The sequence below is a fragment of the Lissotriton helveticus genome, chromosome 1_1 (assembly GCF_964261635.1).
Source record: "Lissotriton helveticus chromosome 1_1, aLisHel1.1, whole genome shotgun sequence".
NCBI classification, from domain to species: Eukaryota; Metazoa; Chordata; class Amphibia; order Caudata; family Salamandridae; genus Lissotriton; species Lissotriton helveticus.
The window spans coordinates 1,293,133,703-1,293,156,851 of NC_136057.1; positions in this window are offsets into that span (position 1 = coordinate 1,293,133,703).

Genomic DNA, 23,149 nt, shown 5'->3' on the forward strand with positions numbered 1-23,149 from the left:
CATGCTCCTCTGGATGCCAAGTGCTCGATCACACCAAACACTACCACACATTTCCTACTAGACTTCAACAGTTGAAGTGAAGCTATCATCCCACACACGGCAAGAAGTGAAACTCCCTCAGGGGTCGTGACGCTTCACTGCTACATTCTCAGGCACGTGGGCTGGCCACAAATTATGCCCCGGGCCGTCATTGGTAGCCCTTGCATGCTACAAGAATGACGGCCCTGGGATGGACGTCATGGACCCACAGACAACCACAAATGTGGAGGTACGTCGTGCACCGCATCACCACTAGGCTAGGTGGTGGTGCGTGCGCTGCAGGCAGCATTTGTTGCTTTTTGCAAGCAGGTGCACAGAGCATGCACTTCACACGGCAGCCACGCAGCACTGGCTCGTTGCGGCAGCTTTTATAACTTATTTGGGTACACTGACTGACAGTAGTGTCAGTCAGTGTCCCCAAATAAATTATAAAGACCGCCACCACGGGCCAGTGCCGCGCACCCGCTGCCATCAAAATAGTGCCGCTGGGGCAGACCGCCCCACTAGCTACGCTGCTGCCTAGAAAGTAATGTTTTATCCCAGTGTTTCATTATCCTAATGTTGTTACAACTGGTTTGTTTGGGTAGAAATATAACATACATTTTTAAGCCAACAGTCAAATTGTACTTAGCCAGTCCAGTCTAAGCCAGGCTTAGATTGCTGTGACTTTGTAACGTTCTGATGATGACATGCCAACATTCTATGCTTTCAAAAGTGAGGTGACAGTTCAGATTGTAAGCTGTGCCTGGCTGTTATGCAGTTTGGTGTCTCCATCTCCGAAATAAATCTCCTGGAACATCACTGTGTGACTAGTATCATTGAATCACTACACCAACTCTAACCACTGTGATATGTTTTGAATTCTGAATTTGTGCTTTTCCAGACCAAGCACTCTTAAAAAATGCCTACCAGTATGGATGACATTTGAATCCTACACCTAGGGGCAGATTCCGATTTCGGACGGAAGGGAATCTGTAGCCGGATTCCTTTCCGACCGAGCCATTCCGATGGGCTTGGTCAGAAAGGAATCCTACTCGGATTTCCAGATGGCTGATGACAGGCTCGGAGAGCCCGTCTGCCGTACGGAAATCCTTCAGTACTCCTCCGGCCTCCTCTTTGCGACCGAGGGAGTACGATGGCAATTTTTCACTGCCTTTTCATGCCGTTGTTTCGGCCATGAAAAGGGAGTCGGGACCCCCAGTAGTCCCCCCAGGGGTGCGAGGCCGCACTATGGTGGCCCCTCTTTAGATCCCATCTTGGGGTGCCAGCCACAGGGTGCAGGGATGAACTGCACCCATCCATTTCACAATGCGGGCATGTATTCCGCCCGGAATGCATGCTCCCATTGTGTGACACACGATTGTGACTTCGTACTTGCAGGGCCTACGGTTGGTCACGGTTCCTGACCGATGTCGGACGGACTCAGGTCCATCCGACATCAGAATTGGCCCCCTAGTAGTCATCTTTTTCTTCTGTAACATTTTCTATACAATGATTTTCACAAGTATGATTCATTGTCTCTGTATGTGTGTGGATGTAAATTGCTCGGACACCCTGCACTGGTATGAGAGGCACAATAAAACAAATAAAATACATGTGAGAGAGGGGCTAAGGAGAGCTGAGAGGAACTGTTGGAGAGCGATAGTGAGGGACTCAGTGGAGGAGGAGGTCATGGGGGGCAAAAGAAATATTGTCACACCCAGCGACACCAGGGATAAAGCTTGCCCTGCATGCCGCCTATTGGGTGGAGGATGCTAACATCCCTTGAAAAGGTCTTTCATTGTGTTCGCAGCTTCATGTCTGTGCTTCACAGAGAATGTGTGCATTGTTAAATTATGGGTATCGATGTGCAAAGTAAGGTCATCATTTACTATGCTTTCAAAGCTAAAACAATTGAATATATAATGAAAAATGTGTAGCAGAACGAACAATTTGTAAAGTTTTTCCCAAAATATTTTGGGGTGAACACCCTCCGAACCCTGCTTGTTCACTCTCTATGCACCGCATGGGGGTTGGTCTGACAAAATTTGCCAGGGCTGCTTTAGCTTCCCAGGACTGCCCGGTCAGTATTGCCTATATTCATGGAGAGGCTGCTCTGAAGAAAATCACTGCCTCAAAGTTCCTTTAAGGATGTATATTATGTATGAAGATTTTTGGAAAAGCAATAGTCTGGTAAGAAAGATAAAGTTGTGTCAAAGGCAAGACCTAAAAAGGGACATGCGGGCGGTAAAAATCATGGGTCAGAACAAATGCCTTGAGATATGAAAGAAACTTATTTGTGAGCCCCTTGTGCCGCCGGTGCATTACTTTTGTGATGCACCAGTCGTGTAAAATATACACCACATGGTGACATATTTACAAAGGGACGCATCTAAACAGATGTGCTACTTTGTAAACCCCTGTGCTGCATTATACCTGCATCAGGTATAATGTATGTTGGGTGGGAGTTCCCCCCGCAAAAAAGTCTTGTAGAAGTGTTGCAGTGAAATCTATGAGGTTTCACTGCAACACTTCTAGGACGCCACTGCGCCAAATCCTTACGCCTGTTTCACAGCAGACTGATGCAGGCCTTTTCACATGGTGGAGTTTTGTCTCCCAGCAATTTGCCACTTTTGCGCCTACATATACATCAGAAATACTAACATATTTGTAAATCCATGCTACCTGGAGCGCCGTACAGTAAATATGGCGCATCCATGTTGTCGCATGGAGGGGGCAGTGAAATGTGTCACATCACTGTTTTCACATAGCGATGCAACACTTTACATTATTGAGGCCCATAAAGTGTGGCTACTTATTAAGATGCAGTCACTTGGTCTCCACTGTTCAACAGAAGGGATACATCATACAATTTCTGAGAATGAAAGCCAATTAATCCAATGATGTTGATAACAAATAATGCTAATACAACAGAAAATGGGGCACCTGAAAATAACACAAAGGAATGATTTTAATCAAGTAAAAATACAAAAGTTAAAATTAAGTTCAGTAAGAGGGGTTGATTTTCTCGGTTAGCCTGAGAACCATGAGTGGAGTTAGTCTGCTCACAATGTGATTCATTTAGTCATACATTGATTATTTTGTCATTGTTTTGTCCGCAGTTATATTAATGTTTGAAATTATAGTCATGGGGGTTGATTTATTAAGAAGTTAAGCAATGCAACACAGCACCAAAGCTGCTGTAATACATTGTGCAAGGGTTAGAACACCAAGCCATATCTACAATGATATGGCACTACTACTGTTCTCCTTGCGCTGGTGATCAAACAGGCTACCTCGGACCAGATATGCATGTTTGCATCCTGTTGCAAATGTGTGTGTGTGTGTAATGTCTAGCACAGGCTTTGTACTGAAAGGCCTTGATGTACAAAAAACTATCATTAGACTAATTTTAAAACCTTAACCTCATTGTAAGTGTTCTGTACAGTGCAGCACCCATGCAATGTGGAAAAAGTTTGGAAACATTTTAAGATTTCACCAACAAAATGCATGCCTCATAGAGGCAACTTTTCTCAGTGCCAAGCTTGGTCTGCCCTACTTTGCATCACATACCATGGGTGGTAGCCTGGAAACACACATGTACCACTCAAGGGAAGCCCTTTCAAGTGTTGTAATGTAGGGCAAAGCGGTATCGGCAATACTTTTAGGCAACACAAAAACGTTTTTCACTGAAAAGTAAGTAATTTATCAAGATTTTGGGCTGGGTTGCATCATCTTTTTGCGCTGGAGCAAATCCTTGACAAATCTGCCTGTAATTGTAGAAAATCCTTCTGCATTTTCACAAATGGCTTAGTGTATGAAGTGGGTTCTGCCCACTTAATCCCCCTGGATTCTTCACTTTTGAGCCACTTGGTTTTGAACTTTTACTGTGAGCGAGTTTCACTACCTGAGTCTCACTCACTGGAAATTTTGCAAAAATGGACTGAGCATATTATCTGTCAGAGTCTGTCCTTTTAACATAAAGCTGCTACTGCAGACCAAGGGTAAGAGGCCCTGGGCTGGTTACATATAAACGTGTGAGCACATCTGTGCGTTCAAATGAGTAGGCTGTACATGTGAGACTACCATCTTGCACAGCATGGTATTTGCTCACATGTAGCGTTTCACAGAAAGGACCCTTCAAGGATAGGTGTTGACCTGGAGTAGGTCTCATAATATGAGTAGGCATTCATAGTGTAGGCATGTAGTGCTTACTGAAAGTCAATAGTGTTCAACTGAATTGCACATTATAAGAGAAATGTGTCCAACAGTCGAGTTTCTCTGCCCTCAGGATCCAGTGAGGTATCAATCATAGGGTAACATGCATCCTGAGTGTAGATCTTCAGTCATGTTCATCCTATCTATACTCTTTATAGTACTTTGAGAAATGTCATACTTCCCCGGGCTCAACTCATAATCAGATTCCAGGCCTTCCTTTCCTCTACTGGGTTAATTACTCTGATGACCAGCAAGAGAATCCCACATAATAGAGCCATTTACACTGCTTGACCCAATTCCTAGGACAGTAAGGGCTGGAGCTGAAATCTGAATAATTAAATTAACTGTTCACACTGCACCTAAGCTGGCAAAGCCTGTGTACACAGGAACGACAGAGGAAGGCCAGAGCTCTGGAGCCAAACAGAGGAAACGCTCCCCTTTGAAGTTTTGATGAGCGGAGAGTGATGATGTGGTACCCTAGGATTTGGCAAGGGTGCCTGGCTTCTAGAAGTATCCATACCAACTAAAAAACCTTTAAATAAGGGCGAGACTTTGGAGAAGACACTGGACCTGGGACTGCAATGCCACCATAATGACCAGCTAAAAGGGAGAAGATCCCTTATTTTCTACAAAGATGGGCTTTAAAACATTAACTTCAGCTGGCACCTATGACTAGGATGGGTCTCTCTAGCCCTTTGAAAAAAAGCTTGAGGGGATGGACCTGCTTAGGCACCCTGAATGGTTGTTGACTCACAGGTGCCCTTTGAGTAGCTAGGAGAATGTGGGTCCTGGGAAGTGATGCAGCCAGGGTGTTCACCTGGCTGGCTGTGAAGGCGCTGTGGAAGATGCCTACAAGCAGTGAAGAGCATCAGGAGCCCAGGCAAAGGACAGGTCTGGCAAGGGAGCGTTAAACATCAAGCTCTCCAGCAGCAAGCAGCCTTCAGAGACCAGGAGGCTCTGCCATATTTTTTAAATCTTCCCCTAGGAAGGCCAAGGAACTGAGGCTTGGCATATATTCATGTAAGTTTTGATGGGAAGTTGGTGGGCCTGGAGCCCTCTCCCCAAGCTACTTTTTAGTCCCAGGAGCCCAATGCCCATAGACCCAACACAATGGAGATTGTCCCGGGGGACCCTATTCCCCTGGTACAGAAGTCAAGGCATTAAGGCCCACATGCATCAAAAAGTGAATGTGCGATTCCTTAATGGCGATAAATAAGGAATTGCTATTAAAGAATCGATTTCTTAAAAAACGCTATTTTCATTAGCGATTACTTATTTACCGAATCTGTAATTGCGAATTTGCAATTACAGAATTAGTAATTGCGATTTTCCCAGATTGCTCCATTGTGATGACATCACACCCAGGAAGTGATGCACTGATTCCACACACCTGCACACAGGGAGAGTTTGAGGAGGAGGAAGACTGGTGGAGCTCAGCCTGGAGAAACTTTATTTGGAGCAGAAGCTGTGACACACCAACGCCATGGCCACAGAAAAGGAACAACAAAAAGGAGAAGACAGGAAGAGAAAAATCAAATTCAGTGACAAGGAACTGGAAATCCTCTCTGAGGAAGTGGCATTGAAGCATGACCAGATGTTTGGAAAGCTATCCTTGCATGTTGCTGAGTCTATGAAGAGGAAGATTTGACTTAGGAAACAAGCTAAGGTTAATGCTGTGGGGGTAACACATCGTGACATCCCTAATCTGCACAAGAGGTGGTATGACCTGCACAGCAGAGCAAAAGAAGAGGGTTGCAGAAAGGCTAGCTGCAGTCAAAAAAACAGGAGGGGGGCCATCAACCGAGCGGGCAAACACCCCACTGGAGGACATGGTAGAATCTACTCTGCAGCCAGAGGCAGTTTTCGGGATCACACAGATCGACTCCTCAGGACATGCGGGTACCTCCCAAGGTAAGAGCACACATATTTTCATGTGTAATGTAACCCCAACTGGCCCAAATGCATACCCTGCGTAGTGTAGCACATCTAAGTCCAGTCCACCTTTTACTTGCAACACCCTAATGCATTGTGGGAGTTGTATGCCGATAAATGTTAGTGCAAGGTATGGAGGGACTATCACAGCTCCACTACAGCAGAGCACAGCAAGGAAGTGACAACAGTAGACTTTGTACATTACAGAATCAAATTTAATAGACCTTTGCAGGCGCTATGCTACAAACATGTGCAAAAGAAAGTAACTGAACTTGCACTGTTTTAATCACAGATGCAGCACAGGACAGTGACATGGCTGACGACCATGAGTCAGAGGGCCTTTTGGAACAGCCTGATGAGGGACAAGAACTGCCTGCATCCTCACCCATACCTGCTCCCACTCGCCGCAGGAGAATAGTACAACCATTGCCTGATTTGGGGAGTGATGAGAACAGCCAAACAGGAGCTCCCACACAGCAGCCTGCCCATACACCACCAGCACCAGAGGTAACAATGGGGTGCCGTTCCATGGAGTTCCGCAGGCGAAGGCCCAGTGCACTCCTGACGTCTGGTGAGGACATTGCTGAAGCTGCCTGCAGTGTGCTTGAGGCCAAGATGTTGAGAGTCCAGCGCCTGCAAGGAAAAAATATGTGTATAATGCAAGCCCACCTGGGATCAATGGCTATACACATGGGTGGGAGACATGACTGCCTGAGAGAGCTGACAACTGTGGTAGCTGAATGGCACAGGGCAAACAGTGGGAAACTTGACAGTGTAGCAACAGCCATTGAAGACATGTGCAGGGTCATCCAGGCTGAGCATGTATTAAATGGCAGGAGGCATCACCATTCTATGGGACGTATGCACAATTACACAAGGGCAATAAATAGGATGAGTATCACAATAGCTCAGCTTTCCAGGCGTACGGTCAGCATGCAGGTGGAGGTGAGCCACTGCTGCGGGGATATGGCCAGGGGCCTTATCCAGGTCACCACTGCTGTGGAAGGACTCCAGAAAACAGCAGCTAGTGGAAACATCATGCATGCAGGGGGGACAGTGAGGAGGCCTCCAGCCTCAGCAGCCTACTGGAACCTGTGGCACATAGCAGGATGAGCAGTACCAGGAGTCATGCCAGCACAGAAGGCACGGTGAGGGATGTAGCTGAGTCTACAGAAAGGCCCACAGGAGTGCATGGGTGGAAGAAATAGACATTTGGACACGTAAAAATCTGATGCCATAACCAGAAGTGTGTAACTTGTGCACACAGAAGTTGCAGTTCCAAGGGAATGAATTGTAATTGTCTGTACACACACTGCACTTGTCTGCACATGGTATGTGTGCATCAACACATCCACACAACTAGCACAATAAATCCTTTGAACAAAGCCTGTGTTGTTTTGTCATTACTCACCTTAGAAGTAATGTTGCGTGATTTCTGCCCATCTCTATCTTCCTTCTGCTGCATTTGGACCACATGTTGCTTTAAGTGGTTGTCTTGGCTGGTTGTCTAGTTCTGGCTCGATTTCAGTTAGTGGCTATGGTGTGCAACATAGCACATGTTGCAACAATTTTACAGCATGTTTCCAGCCTGTACTGAAAAGCCCCACCAGTTTTGTGGACGATGCGAAACCTGGATTTGATTACACCAAATGTCCTCTCAATCACATTGCTTGTCGCAATGTGTGCCTGATTGTATCGCTGCTTCCTTTGGTAGATAGATTCAGAGAGGGAGTGAGGATGAAACACCTCACAGTGTATGCGCTATCGCTATCACCTATAGGATGCGAAAATTGAATATACATTAGTCACTGCTATGTGTCACCATGGTGGACAGGTGTGCAAGACAGTATTAAATCTGTTTACCAAGCAAATATCCTTCTCCAAATTCACCCGCAAGTAGACGTCTGTGTATGCCACTATGCCAGAAGATGTATGTGTCATGTGCACTGCCAGGGTAACTTGCCACTATGTCTGTGATAATTGTTTTCGAGTTGCAGACTACTTAGATGTTCAGTGAATGGTAAGATTTGCGGTTTCGGTAGATGTACTCATTCACTGAGGGGGGACATGCTTCCCATCAATGCAACCAATCACATGTGGGAATTATGCAACATGATAGAAATCTAATTTAGTTTGCAACAATTTCTGTGGTGTTGTGGGGAACCTAATGTAGTGTTGTATCCTCTGCAACATGGCATTTAGGAAATGGTTAAAAAAGTGTGATAGTGCACTCTAAGAAACACCGCCAGCTGTAGCAATTACTCCCTAGGAGCTTCCTGAAGCTAGGAGATGCAGAGAACACAAGACCTGCACATGGGTGGGTATGGCATGTGTCCTACGCACCTGACGCTGCAGGATTGGGTCTAACTCAGCAATGAGATCTAAGATTGTGGCAGCATTCAGCCTATATTTATCATATATCACCTCCTCCGTCTGCCCTAGCAATGTGACGCGCACTCTGAATATTCTCTCCTGTATCCTTCTTCTTCTCTGTGCTGCTGCTCTTAGCCTCATCCTCCTCGCCACAACACAGAGCACTGCCATTGTGCAACATTCATATGCATTCTGAGACTGTTTAAGTAGTTTGCTGATTACGTACACCTGTTTTTTTTAAGTTAGATTTTTACCACCTGATTTGATTTTTTCTTATTTAAGAAATGCAAAGTGCGTTTCTTGTCTTATTCTGTATTTGCGATTTTTTGTTGAATCCGATTTTGCGATTTCTTATTTGCGAATTCCTAATTGCTATTACAGATTTGGTATTTGGTATTTTGTAATATTGCTAAAACTAGGATTTTGTGCGAATTTGCTCCATGCATGGGAACAAGCTATTTTGCGATGGCAAACTGCCTGTTTTGCGATTTGCAATGTTTGCGATCGCAAATTAGCTTGATGCATGGGGGCCTAAGTGTCACTGTGTTCTGGTTATACTGCTCACAAAGATGCCAGAGTCCCAGGAGCAATGCAATGTACTTCCTCCCCAATGCCAATGTTTGAAGCGACAGAGGGAACACTGCGGACACAACTCTACCCATGATCCATGCATGCTGGTGAATGAGCACGCCAGCTCCCTTGCTGGCTCTGGATGTTGTTGGCCAGGCAAGTGGAGCTGGTCAGGCAGTGTAGGGGTGGGATTTCATGCTTGGGACCCATTCCAGCAACGATGCCGGGTAACCCATCAAAAAGGGCAGGGGCACTCAGCATTCTCAAAGGGGTTGAAGAAGTATGACACAAAGCACTTTGCCAAAAAAGATCAAAAGAAAAAAGCATTTCAGAAAGAGCAGAAAGCCTCTATTTAAATATTCACCCCCTCAAGATAGGAACTCCCAAAACGCCCCTATTTGCATACTATTGTTCTGTGATGCCCCAAGAAGATGAGGGACACTACTGACATCCTTGAGTGTGTTTAGTTGCCTGTAGGAAGTGAAGCTGGCCAACAGAATGTTTCTCAAAAGTAGCCCTCGGTTTACCAAGGGCTTGAGTTCCTGACCTCAGGAGAGGCTTTCTAGGTTGTAAAGCACTCCTGGATCTGGAGCATTTTGCACATGAGTTCTAGAGTGCAGGGACCCCTGTTGATTGGTCCTAAATCTGCAGTAGCAGCATAGCAAACATAGTAGTAAGATTCAGGGACACATGGGGTTCAATATAATGCTTTATCGACAATATTAATTGATAATGCAAAGTTTTACATAATAATGGTACTGTTCCCACTGATTTCAGTTACGTTGCAGAGGGGAATTATAACATGTTGCTGCTTTTAATGATGTGATGACACCGTGACAAAGCCAGTATTCCTGCCTTATTGATAATGACTCCTCTTATATTGTCTATTGTGAGTAGGCAAATCGTGATTTATGGTAAAGGCTTTCTGGGGTACCAACTGTTTTGTGTGTACCACAAAAGGCATTTCCAATCTGATTGTGAATATTTGCAAATAATGTGCAGTATTTAGGGCCTGATTCTGATTCGGGTTGGAAAGCTTCCCGACCGAATTGGTTTGGAAATGTTTTCCGACCCACTCAGATTGGGGGAGGCCGACCCACGGAGTACGATGCATCCGGATGCTTCCAGATACAATTTGGTTGGACTCCCATTGACTTCAATGGGAGCATATGTTCCTAACCGTATCATAATTGGGCTCTGGGTCGGCAAGACACGTTCCTGATACAATTTGGAAGGAGCAAATGCCATTAGGAGGCTTTCCTAACCGCATCAAAATCAGGCCCTAGGTGGGAATGCTTTCCTAACCGAATCGGAATCAGGCCCTTTGTAGTGTGTCTGTAATAAGATTGCTTTTACTTTTTATAAGAAAAAGCACTGACTAGACAGTGATTTATTGGGTGTTGTTGTTGCCTACTAGCAAGCTGAGGTCAATAGCTCACATCACCTCTTCCGAGTAAGTCTTGAATGGTCTACTCTGCTCCGCTACTCTGAGATTGCCAAGTGCTGCAATGGGGTACCTAGTTCCCAATAAAGAGAAAGTGTCAGACTTATTTCTTGTAAAGAATGTAGGCCCAGATTCTCATAGCTGTGAGGCAATGCAGCACAGCATCCAAAGATGCTGCACTGCCTTGCGTGACAGGGAGAAAGCAGGACAGCATCAAAAGGCACTCTCCACCCCTCTCCCTAGCACCGGCATGGATTTCAGCTGCAGTGCTCCAGACACGTGCCTTAGCCACATAGCACCAGAGGGCATGCCTGAATCTACCATAGGCTTTGTACTGGAAGATTATCCTTCCAGTAGAAAATACTATGCATAGACACACTTCAAAGTTTTTCCTACTGTGTATGTGAGCTGCACAGTGCAGCACGCAGACAAAGTCAGAAAAGCAAGGAGAAATGACAACATTTCTCCTTTTAGTGCATGCTTTCTAGCCGCATTACTTTTTTACACTAAACCCTGTCTGCCAAAGTTAGTAGATAGGGTTTACCATCTAAAAGCATGGGTGGTTGCATGGGAACGCCCATGTACCACCAATGTAAAGCCCCCATGACACAAAGTAACCCAAACCAGCATTTCACGCTTCTTTGCTTTACTTTTGCAGACAATCCAACGCAAATATCAATTTGCGTTGTATTGTTATTCCCAAAACAGGTTTAGCGTCAGGTTTGCATTAAACAAGTAACGCTAACCCAATGCTAAATCTTTGAAAATCTCGGCCTAATATTCTTCACAACTAATAACCCTATTTCTTACACTTTTGCACTATAGAGATATTTTGCACATGAGCAAAATTTGACCTATAGCAAAACTCACCAATTACGCTTTTGAGCAAAAAAAATCCAGACCCAGTTACAATAGGCCAGTCCAGGCAAAATATTGCAGTGCAAAGTAGACAGTTCACAAAAACTAGTCTTCCTCAGTGTTCTGAGGCATAGCATAACAAACTTCAAACGGCTCAGAATGCAGCAGTAAAAAGACTATTGGGCATCTCTAAATTTGATTGTCTCCACAGCTGTAGTCCGACTCCACTGACTGTCTGTAGCTGAGAGGATTCAATTTAAATCACTATGTATTGCTTTTAAATCTCTTAACAACATGGGGCCTACACAGCTGAAGACATTTCGAAAGCCAAACACTCCAGCCAGAGCCCTTAGATCTGCCGAACTGGGAAATGTAATGGTTCCTGTAGTCAACAAGGTTAGATGGGGAGACAAGAGTTTCTCGGCTACAACCGCTTGCCTATGGAACTCTCTGCCTACCAGGTTGAAGAAAGAATCCAGTCTTCCCAAATTTAGAAAGGGCCCAATAAAGTGGTTGTTTACAGTGTAATTTCACTCTTCTGATCCACTCTGTTCAGTATTTATCAAAGGCAGCACCAAGACACCGCAGGGTATATGTTGCGCTTCATAAATTTCTCATCATCTTCATCATCAATGCATCCCACAGATCTCTGCAGAGCAAGTCACAGCACTGTAAGATTTAGACTCTCACCAATGCAAATCCTTTAATATTGTTTCATCTGTCTTTTCCTGGCAGGCAGGCGATGTGTAACGAATGCGAAGAATCAAAGGAAGGTCATGCGACTGGCCTGTACAAGTCCATAGTGAGATGCATAAAGCTGTTACACAACAACTGTATACTGGTAGGGGCTAAAATATTGACCCCCTCTTGAGGGAAGGTTCTTTCCACTCTCTTTGGTAACTTTTCCCACTTAATTGCAACAGGAAAAAGAAGTGGAGCTTTTGAAAATTCAAATGAATATCCAGAATTCAAAGGTGAGTTTCTTTTTAACACTTGGATGCTATGACATGAACAACATTTTCAATGTAATTTCCATTGAAATGAATGGGCACTCCATGACGAGTTACCCTTGTCATTAGCATCCAAGTGTTTTTTTAATTTAAAAACTGTTTAAAAACTGTTTAACAAGCAGCATAGGGGTTCTGTACTGCTTTGGGCCATTCTAAGTAGCCTGGTTTCTCTGGGCTGAGAATTTCTAGACCAGCAAATACTAGATCCAGTAATTCAGCATTGGGCCTGGCGCCACCTGGAGACTATGCTCATCAGGTGAAGGAAACTGTTACAGGACAGGGAAGATGCATCGAGCAGCAGTACAGCCAAAATCCCTAAAGTACTATTTCAGAACTTTAGGGGTGAGCACAATAAGGCCTGGGGTTTCCTCATACCCTTGACCCCCTTGGCCTTCATTCCCCCACCACTCTCAAATAGTAAGGATGAGTATGAGTGTGCACCTGGCCACATCCAGAGCCTCAGGACAGAAGTTGGTTCTTGGGGCAGATGGGACATCCACACCACCCAACTCCTGTCTGCTGTGTTCTCCTCAAGCAAGCAAGAGCTCTCCCCCAGCCCACATTTGCAATGCCAAGTGCAAGCCCACACTTAGCAAAAAAGGAATCCCCAAACCACTGGTGAGCCCGGAGCTGTGTGTACTCTCAGCTGCCCAAACAAGAACATGAGAGGAGCAGACAAAACTTTTCTCACACTGACCCTACCCTGCCCGCACCCCCTATCCAGCATAGCCCCTTCCCTAATATGTTCTGCCATCTCTGAGGAGACAGACAATGTCATTGGATTTGTTATCTGACTCAGGGAAAAAAAACCAGAAAAAAGTTCAGTATTTCTGGCCCTCTGTGGCCATTACTAATTCCGGGAGTAAATTGCGTAATTATCAGTTTTGGTGTGGGTAGGCCTTCAGGAATAGGAAAGCCCGGTCTCACATTAGGGAGACCAAAGTCCAGCAAACTTGTGATGAAGGCACAACCACTGATGACAGGGCTGGCTTTAGCACTGGTGGTGCCCTGTGCGACAATATTTGTTGCCCCCCACCCCCCATGACCACCTCTGCCACGAATTCCCTTATGAGCACCATTTAGCACTGCCCCTCAAGTCTCCATAACCACTCTCTCTCAGATAATTTAGTTTTATAGCACCACTCATACCTGTCTAAGGTGTCAGAGTACTTTACATCACACACATAGTAAACAGAGACAATTATATGTGTGTAAATCAGCGTATAGGAAATGTTACATAAGGCAGAGGACTAGAAGGTGTAGGAGTCATATGCCATCCATACTGGTAGGTAGTATAGTTTAAGAGTCCTTGGTTTGGAAAAACACAAATGCTGAATTTTATATTGTAACAACATTGTTAGGGATTCTCTTTTATAATAAGAATTGATTTCTGCCCAAATTAACCCCTTTTGCAAGATTAGGATAATGAAAGACTGGGCATAAAAACATATAGCTCTAATCTATACCTTGCAGTTTGCATTAAGTTCTTTAATGCAAGTTAATAGCTCACTGTTCTATATTAAGATTTTAACTTCTAAACTTCAAGTAAAAAAGGGATGACTGTCATCAAAGCAGCAACCCACTGACCTATTAACATTATAAGCACTTTGTGGTCTGCATGGTATCATGTTCTTAGGCATATTAACCCTCTGCACTACAATGAGTCAAAACTTTCACTAGACATAATTCCGGTCTCTCTCTCTCACTAGGAAGAACATTAATCAATAGAGTCATCTTGACATTTTTATTGATGCCTAAAAATTGCTAGAGGCAAGGAACGCAGGAGCAGGTGATTTTAAAATGATAATATACTTGCAAACATGGCAACCCCACCCCAAGTCAGCACCCGGTGCAGTGGCACTGGTCCCACTGCCCTGACGCATCACTGTCAATATATTAAGTACAAAAATATCGTGTATCCAAAATATCGGGACATAAATATTGATGTCAAATATATTGACCTCCTATCTTCATAATGGTAAGTACTAAAATATCGGGAAAAAAAGATTGTTAAAAATTTCGAAGTACAAAATATCTTTTTTTATATGTATAAAAAATAATGTAAAATAAATTAAATAATACATCTAACTAAAAAAAAATCGAATTATTTGTAAATTTTAACAATTATAAGTAATAAATATATATAAAATGTAATATATATCTATTTACTCAATCATTAATAACATTATTTTTATTCATTATAAAATGTCAGAAATATATAAAAAAAACTATATATACATATATATATATATATATATATATATATATATATATATATATATATATATATATATATATATATATATATATATATATATATATATATATATATATATATATATATATATATATATATATATGTAGCAGAAATCCCCTCAACAAGAAAGGTGGAGGCCACGACAGGGGAGCACTTTGGAGTCTTTAATTCTCAATTTTAGGCACCTAGGGGCGGATGCAGCATTTCGGCTGTGTAGCCTCGTTAGCGCCCAGGAGTAAACAGGAGGTGAGTAAGTTGCCACGGAATCCATATTCCACCCCACTTAAGCAACTTTGGTTAGCTCCGCCCAATGTGATGATCTGTGTCACCTGCAGCCGTTCCTGGATGGTCAATGGACTGCAATTCTCAGCATGCATTGGTTTGCCGGGAAAGGGCGGCCGAGTGTTGGCGCAAGCAGCGGGGAGTTGTGTAACCCAACACCAGTGTCCTGCAGTGCCCGTTAAAATGTCGAGGCTCCTTGGGTCCCCCAACTGCACCACCTCCGCTAGCAGGCATTTGATCCGCGGGGGCAAGTGCGGGGATGCGCCTTGCCCAGAGCAGAGTGCAGTGACTCTGACACCGCTTCCATTCCGCCCGCAGTCGAAGGTGGACCTGGTCCTTTCCGATAGCTCGGAATTGAAGAATACTTCGCCGGGGCAAAGACAAGCCAGTGATGACCAGGCAACTTATGTGCAGGGGCCTCCGTAGCACGCCGCTGGCTGGCATGGTAAAATGTAGCAGAAATCCCCTCAACAAGAAAGGTGGAGGCCACGACAGGGGAGCACTTTGGAGTCTTTAATTCTCAATTTTAGGCACCTAGGGGCGGATGCAGCATTTCGGCTGTGTAGCCTCGTCAGCGCCCAGGAGTAAACAGGAGGTGAGTAAGTTGCCACGGAATCCATATTCCACCCCACTTAAGCAACTTTGGTTAGCTCCGCCCAATGTGATGATCTGTGTCACCTGCAGCCGTTCCTGGATGGTCAATGGACTGCAATTCCCAGCATGCATTGGTTTGCCGGGAAAGGGCCGCCGAGTGTTGGCGCAAGCAGCGGGGAGTCGTGTAACCCAACACCAGTGTCCTGCAGTGCCCGTTAAATTGTCGAGGCTCCTTGGGTCCCCCAACTGCACCACCTCCGCTAGCAGGCATTTGATCTGCGGGGGCAAGTGTGGGGATGCGCCTCGCCCAGAGCAGAGTGCAGTGACTCTGACACCGCTTCCATTCCGCCCGCAGTCGAAGGTGGACCTGGTCCTTTCCGATAGCTCGGAATTGAAGAATACTTCACCGGGGCAAAGACAAGCCAGTGATGACCAGGCAACTTATGTGCAGGGGCCTCCGTAGCACGCCGCTGGCTGGCGTGGTAAAATGTAGCAGAAATCTCCTCAACAAGAAAGGTGGAGGCCACGACAGGGGAGCACTTTGGAGTCTTTAATTCTCAATTTTAGGCACCCAGGGGCGGATGCAGCATTTCGGCTGTGTAGCCTCGTCAGCGCCCAGGAGTAAACAGGAGGTGAGTAAGTTGCCACGGAATCCATATTCCACCCCACTTAAGCAACTTTGGTTAGCTCCGCCCAATGTGATGATCTGTGTCACCTGCAGCCGTTCCTGGATGTTCAGTGGACTGCAATTCCCAGCATGCATTGGTTTGCCGGGAAAGGGCCGCCGAGTGTTGGCGCAAGCAGCGGGGAGTCGTGTAACCCAACACCAGTGTCCTGCAGTGCCCGTTAAAATGTCGAGGCTCCTTGGGTCCCCCAACTGCACCACCTCCGCTAGCAGGCATTTGATCTGAGGGGGCAAGTGCGGGGATGCGCCTCGCCCAGAGCAGAGTGCAGTGACTCTGACACCGCTTCCATTCCGCCCGCAGTCGAAGGTGGACCTGGTCCTTTCCGATAGCTCGGAATTGAAGAATACTTCGCCTGGGCAAAGACAAGCCAGTGATGACCAGGCCACTTATGTGCAGGGGCCTCCGTAGCACGCCGCTGGCTGGCGTGGTAAAATGTAGCAGAAATCCCCTCAACAAGAAAGGTGGAGGCCACGACAGGGGAGCACTTTGGAGTCTTTAATTCTCAATTTTAGGCACCTAGGGGCGGATGCAGCATTTCGGCTGTGTAGCCTCGTCAGCACCCAGGAGTAAACAGGAGGTGAGTAAGTTGCCACGGAATCCATATTCCACGCCACTTAAACAACTTTGGTTAGCTCCGCCCAATGTGATGATCTGTGTCACCTGCAGCCGTTCCTGGATGGTCAATGGACTGCAATTCCCAGCATGCATTGGTTTGCCGGGAAAGGGCCGCCGAGTGTTGGCGCAAGCAGCGGGGAGTCGTGTAACCCAACACCAGTGTCCTGCAGTGCCCATTAAAATATCGAGGCTCCTTGGGTCCCCCAACTGCACCACCTCCGCTAGCAGGCATTTGATCCACGGGGGCAAGTGCGGGGATGCGCCTCGCCCAGAGCAGAGTGCAGTGACTCTGACACCGCTTCCATTCCGCCCGCAGTCGAAGGTGGACCTGGTCCTTTCCGATAGCTCGGAATTGAAGAATACTTCGCCGGGGCAAAGACAAGCCAGTGATGACCAGGCAACTTATGTGCAGGGGCCTCCGTAGCACGCCGCTGGCTGGCGTGGTAAAATGTAGCAGAAATCTCCTCAACAAGAAAGGTGGAGGCCACGACAGGGGAGCACTTTGGAGTCTTTAATTCTCAATTTTAGGCACCCAGGGGCGGATGCAGCATTTCGGCTGTGTAGCCTCGTCAGCGCCCAGGAGTAAACAGGAGGTGAGTAAGTTGCCACGGAATCCATATTCCACCCCACTTAAGCAACTTTGGTTAGCTCCGCCCAATGTGATGATCTGTGTCACCTGCAGCCGTTCCTGGATGGTCAATGGACTGCAATTCCCAGCATGCATTGGTTTGCCGGGAAAGGGCCGCCGAGTGTTGGCGCAAGCAGCGGGGAGTCGTGTAACCCAACACCAGTGTCCTGCAGTGCCCGTTGAAATGTCGAGGCTCCTTGGGTCCCCCAACTGCACCACCTCCGCTAGCAGGCATTTGATCCGCGGGGACAAGTGCGGGGATGCGCCTTGCCCAGAGCAGAGTGCAGTGACTCTGACACCGCTTCCATTCCGCCCGCAGTCGAAGGTGGACCTGGTCCTTTCCGATAGCTCGGAATTGAAGAATACTTTGCCGGGGCAAAGACAAGCCAGTGATGACCAGGCAACTTATGTGCAGGGGCCTCCGTAGCATGCCGCTGGCTGGCGTGGTAAAATGTAGCAGAAATCCCCTCAACAAGAAAGGTGGAGGCCACGACAGGGGAGCACTTTGGAGTCTTTAATTCTCAATTTTAGGCACCATGGGGCGGATGCAGCATTTCGGCTGTGTAGCCTCGTCAGCGCCCGGGAGTAAACAGGAGGTGAGTAAGTTGCCACGGAATCCATATTCCACCCCACTTAAGCAACTTTGGTTAGCTCCGCCCAATGTGATGATCTGTGTCACCTGCAACCGTTCCTGGATGGTCAATGGACTGCAATTCCCAGCATGCATTGGTTTGCCGGGAAAGGGCCGCCGAGTGTTGGCGCAAGCAGCGGGGAGTCGTGTAACCCAACACCAGTTCTCCTCTGGTTAGATTACATTGTGGGTTAGGCATAGTTGCTGTTCTCATCCTTAAGAGATCTTGGTTGACTGCCTGTTCAAATACGTCAATGGTATCAAAAGTTGAAGCTGGTATAAAAGTCGAATTTGGTTTGAAGTTCGTTGGGAACGGTCTTTGTTTGATGCCAAATGTTATTGCACATTCAGATCAGGGTCTTGAGAGTCTGTTGGTGCTTGACTCGAAATAGGTTGCATAGCTCTGAGATCACTGCCAGTCAGTGCAGAAGATTCCATTTGTATACCAGTAGTTACTGCCAAGGGTGGGCGATTTTCAGCTCTTATTTTGAAGAATTTTTGCAATTTCAATTTTCGCGAGTAGAGATATAAATCAATACGGGTTTGGGTGTACTGTAGTTTCTTTGTTGCACAAAATGTCATTCCTTTTTTCAACACGTTTACTTGATCTTTAGATAGCTTGAGTTGCATCAAATTAATAATGGAGAGATCTGCAGATCGTTTCACTTCTTTAGGTTTCTCTGGCTGCGTGTTTGAGTAGCCATCCCTAGTTGTCATTCTGTATCTGCCGCCCCTTCTTGTCTTCCTGTTACTCGACCTTGTCGGTTTTGTGGGGCCTGTGATCTGCCTCTCCCCCTCGTTGTCGAGAGTTGCGCATTAGCTGAAACTCCACTAAAAAACGACCTCTGCCTCTTAAAGGATATGTGGTTGTGCCAGTGGTTTCCTCTCCTGATTGTTCTGCGTCTGTACTCGCAGCTGACTCAGATGTATCTTTGGATTGTACATTTTTTGATCCACCTCCTCTCAGGGCCCTGCGTGGGGCATCAAATTTTCGTGCAAATGTAAGGAGTTTTCCCTGTTCGTAATCATTTGCATCCCGAATAAATTTCGTGTGTTTTCTCAATTTGATCTTCTCCTGATAGGCAATCAAACGAGTTTTAATTTTCTCACGTAGATCAGCTTTGTCAGCCATTTCGGTATTTGCATCGATTAGTGACTCAATCTCTGCTATTTCTTGCAAACATTTTTCCCAGTCACTCCAGACAAATTTAACGAGAATCTTTAACATTCCAGCGCTAGACTCTGCAGTATACTCTGACCATTCTTCGAGAAGCGCTGGGTCTGGATTCTCATAAGAAGGAATAGTGTAGATGTGTAATCCGCGTGGTACTCTTTTGACCTCAAGATAACGTTGCAGTGAGGTCGCTTCCCACCATTTCCGCACTTCACGCTCCATTAGTCTTTCTAGTTTATTGAACAATGTCTGTAATGAGTTGGGAGTTTCTTTTTCGGTGAGAATAGTATTTTTTTCACTTTGCATGACACTTGAGCAGCGCTACATGTTGACAGTGAGTGCAAGTGGGGCTCTTGATGTGGCAAGCAGTCTATGTGTATTTAACATGGTTACTGTGACTGCATCACTATGTTGGGCACAACCAGCTCATGACGGGCTAGCAGTCTATGTGTATTTAACATGGTTACTGTTCTTAATAGTGCATCAACATACAGCATCGCGGTATTTACGGTGCTTCTCACGCATCAATTGCGTTACACCAGTGGGTCTTTGACCGCAAAAGTATTTTGGGCACAATTGGCCATTATATGTTACATTTCATGCGTATTTTACGTTTTAATTTTCTGCTAAACATTGATCAATTAAGTGTATTAACAGAACTAATTTGTTTTCGGTGATTAGCATGATCAACTGTGTTTACACTGCTCCACTCTAATATGGCTGCTCTTGTTTTACTCTTGTTTTACTCTGGGTATGATGTATTTACAGTCCCCTTTTCATGTTTATGTACTGCAACGTGACTTGTCAATTGCCAAATGCTTTATTAACAATGTTGTGAGCACTATTTCATTTAACGTGAACAAGGCTTCTGGTAAGCCGAAACATGTTGTTTTATGGAATAAACACCATTGGAATATAAACTGGCTGGCTGACGTTTACTGAGAGCGTACGGGAGTGCTGTTGTGACAAGGATTAATTACCGGCGTGCTCCGCCGGCTGTGTACGCCAATTCTCTCGTGGCAGCAGGAAGTCGGAAGGAGCGTTCTTTGGAAATTACTGAATCAAGACTTTCATTTGTCTGGTCGAGTGGTATGTACGATCACGCCTAACAGACTTGGGAGGTGACAGCCGCAGAGACGAGGTGAGTCAGGGAAGCAAGGTCCCGTGTGTCCGCCCTTACGGGTAGAGGTGAAAGAGCTCTGTCCGTTACGGCGCTGTGTTTTCACTCCCCGGGGCAGCAACGCCAAGACTGATATGCTCCCCGTATCACGACTCCCTCTATGTTTCCTCGCTACTGAGTCCAGATATCAGCGACAACTGGAGTAACATAAGGAGTCGGCTTTCGATAACCTTTCAACCTTCTTCACTGTCTGTACAATTAGGGAGACGGAGAGGACTCGCTTACTGGCTTTTTTGATCTATCAAGCCATTGTCTTAAAATTTAGACACACATACCACTAAGGCAGGAAGAACTTGTATTTCACAAGGGTATACGTCTACTTGCACAGCCAATAATAATCTACCAAGGTGTTCCATGCGCATGGAGGAAGAAAATGAAAGAAGAGCGGCAGCGCAGGCTTTATTTACAAGAAAAAAGAAACCACTAGGAGAAAATGTCAGTAAAAGTGCCATTCCACAATCTATTAATGACAAAATAAACAAGCTAGAAAAACTTAAAAGAGGTGAAATCTCTAAATGGTGGAAGGCCATCTCACTCCAGAACTACATCGATCAGGACATGGTGCCAAGGGGGTTACGGATATTTACCACACCAACGTATGATATACCTAACCCAGCAATGCTTACAGAATGGTCGCAAAACTCTGCCCTGAGCTCTAGGAGCATGCTTGAAATTTTAGTCAAGTATGCCTGGATTGACAGAGACATTATCCTTAAACAAATCCAACAATCAATGGATGAAATAAAGAACATCTCTGATGGCGAAACAAGTGATAAACTCATCACTACCATGAAAGATCGTTTGAGGAAATATGAGGAGGACATAAAAAAGAAAACTTGACCGCGACTATAATGACTATGAGAGCGGCAGGATACTGACCTTTAGCCGCAAATATGACCACCTTTATGCATCCAATGTTACGGTTAGAGGAGAACATGATGAAAACCAACTAACCCGCCAGACCACTCCCTCCTTGACCAGTGAAACTAAATCTGATGTATCAATTGAAGGGGATACTAACATTGAAAAGCCATCACGCCAGGGGAATTTTTTAGAGGAGTACAGTCATCTGCGCCAGAGCAGATGGACAGTGAAGGAGACTCCGGCACCTACAACAAAGGGACAGAGAGGCCGAGGACGCGGAAGAGGACGGGGAAACGTAACAACAGAGGAAAAAGACTACAACAAAGATGGATTAAAAGGCAAGGCAAGGGGCACAAGGGGGAACAGCAGATTGCAGACCAGAAGAGAACACTAACGGAGATGGAAACAGCTAAGCGGACAGTGGTCAACCTGTCGAGTAAGGTGATTAATGACATTGAAAAAATGACCTTATGTTTGGGACTTTCCTTCCGTCCGTCAATGCCCTTTAATTATGCTGAGTCTCGAATTGACTTGTTTAAATTTACTCGTAAACTTAAACTCAGAAAATGGCATAAACTTAAAAGGTTAGGGTGGACTAAGAAAAGTGAAATCACTCGCACTGGGCAGTCAGATACCATTACGATCAATGATACTGATACCATTATCAACATGGTACTTTTAGAGCAGGATGTTACAGAAAATAGTAACACTAACACTCCTAGCTTTGTAGTACATACAACTAATGCCAGTCAATTACCCTGTGATACCCAAATCCTTCAGGGAGCGGAATTCATCATTGATAGCAGTGCTAATTCAGGCTTTAAACCAAAATCTGCATTTCTTCCCCCTCTCCCCCATGACTCATTTGATACCTTTCACTATAGCGTCAGTAAGGCACTGTGTATATATAAGCACAAGAAGAACAGATTAAATATGGCTAAGAACAACATGACATCTACACAGAGGCAGGCACTCAAATCCCTTATTGATGATGACAGTATTGTCATACGTCCCGCAGACAAAGGTGGGAACGTGGTCATCTTAGACAAACAAATGTATATTATGGAAGCACTCAGACAACTTAAAGATGAGAGATTTTATCTCCAAGTTTCCCAAGAAATTTACAACAAGAGAATAACAGAATTGTGGGATGAACTAACTATGTGGAAAGATAAGGGAATCCTAGAATGGGAGGAATATGGCTATCTTAAGAACGATCACCCGATCCTCCCTGTGATGTATTTGCTTCCTAAACTACATAAGGACCCTCTTAGTCCTCCCGGCAGGCCGATTGTGTCATCCAGGGGTAGTGTAGCTGATCACGTTTCCAAATATGTGGATCACTATCTCCGAGAGTGGGTGGCGGGTTTGCCGACTTACATACGTGACACTAAAGATTTCCTCAATAAAATACAGAACATCAATTGGCAGGATGGTTACTTGATGATCACATTGGATGTCCAATCCCTGTATACCATCATTGATCACATGGATGAGCTGGAGGCATGTGGCTATTTCCTGGCAGCACATCCTTTGAGATTTAGAGAACACAGTAAGATGTTACTGAATCTGATGAGATACTGTCTCACCAATAACATCTTTTTATTTGATGGTGTTCTTTATAGACAGGTGGTCGGCACTGCGATGGGTTCCAGCTTTGCTCCCAGCTTCGCAAATCTCTACATGGGGAGCTGGGAGCATGAGATCAGTGCCGACCCTAGCTGTGCCCAGTACCTCCAACAGGTGATTACCTGGTGGAGGTACATTGATGACCTTTTTGTCATTTGGGAGGGCAATGAACAAAATGCTGCCACT